This window comes from Lotus japonicus, chromosome 6, assembly GCF_012489685.1.
Source record: "Lotus japonicus ecotype B-129 chromosome 6, LjGifu_v1.2".
NCBI lineage: Eukaryota > Viridiplantae > Streptophyta > Magnoliopsida > Fabales > Fabaceae > Lotus > Lotus japonicus.
Genome location: NC_080046.1, coordinates 19108120 through 19109055, shown reverse-complemented (window position 1 = coordinate 19109055; position 936 = coordinate 19108120). Strand labels below are relative to the sequence as shown.

Genomic DNA, 936 nt, shown 5'->3' with positions numbered 1-936 from the left:
TCTGCAATGGCAGCTGAAACGAATGCTGAATTGGAAGCGCGACTTCGAGCGGAGTTCGCAAGGACTCAAGAGGAACAGGTGCAGGAAGCCGTGCGCCGAATCCAGCAAGAAAGAGAGCTAGAGGAGGCCAACCGCCCCCTCAGGGATCTGAATGAACCTGTCATGAGTTATGATTACCCAGGAAGTATAGCCCCTCAGAATGCCGAGGCTCAGAACTTTGAACTCAGACCTGCACTCATCAACCTGATCAGTCAACATCAATATGGAGGATCTGCCACTGAAGATGCCCATGCTCACCTAGAGCGGTTCATCAGAAACTGCAGTACTACACGTCTTCCCAACCCCGAGCTTGTTCGTTTGCAACTCTTTCCTTATTCACTAAGGGATACAGCTGAGGAGTGGCTCAACTCCCAACCTCAAGGCAGCATAACAACTTGGGAAGATTTAGCTAATAAATTCACTAAAAAGTTTTTCCCTCGTACCTTGCTAAGGAAGCTGAAGAACGACATCCTGATTTTTAAACAGGAAGATACTGAGAATCTCCATGAAGCTCTAGAGCGGTTCAAGAAACTGTTAAGGAAGTTCCCTCAGCACAACCTCACTTTGGGAGCACAGGTTTGGCTGATTCTGCCAGATCAAACTTGGAAGCAGCAGCTAGTGGCGAATTCGAAGCTCTTTCAGCTCAAGCAGGTTGGAACTTAATCAATAAAATGGCTGAAAGTGCAGTGAACTCTACCAATGACCGCCAAAACAGAAGGGGTGTACTGGAAATAGAAGCGTATGATAGGATGGTTGCTTCAAACAAGCAATTATCTCAACAAATGACAGCTATGCAACGACAGTTCCAGGCAGCCAAGATATTTAATGTGGATAGTATCCATTGTGGAACATGCGGTGGTCCTCATGCAAGTGAAGATTGCGGTGCAGATTTTGACG

The 936-nt window shown here is 46.8% G+C and overlaps 1 non-coding gene across 1 annotated transcript; it reads right to left on the bottom strand.

Annotated features, from left to right (window-relative positions):
- Positions 1-492: 492 nt before the first annotated feature.
- On the bottom strand, positions 493-599 carry LOC130727099 (small nucleolar RNA R71). Its single transcript, XR_009015137.1, has one exon. It is a non-coding gene; the product is annotated as a small nucleolar RNA R71 (small nucleolar RNA).
- Positions 600-936: the final 337 nt, after the last annotated feature.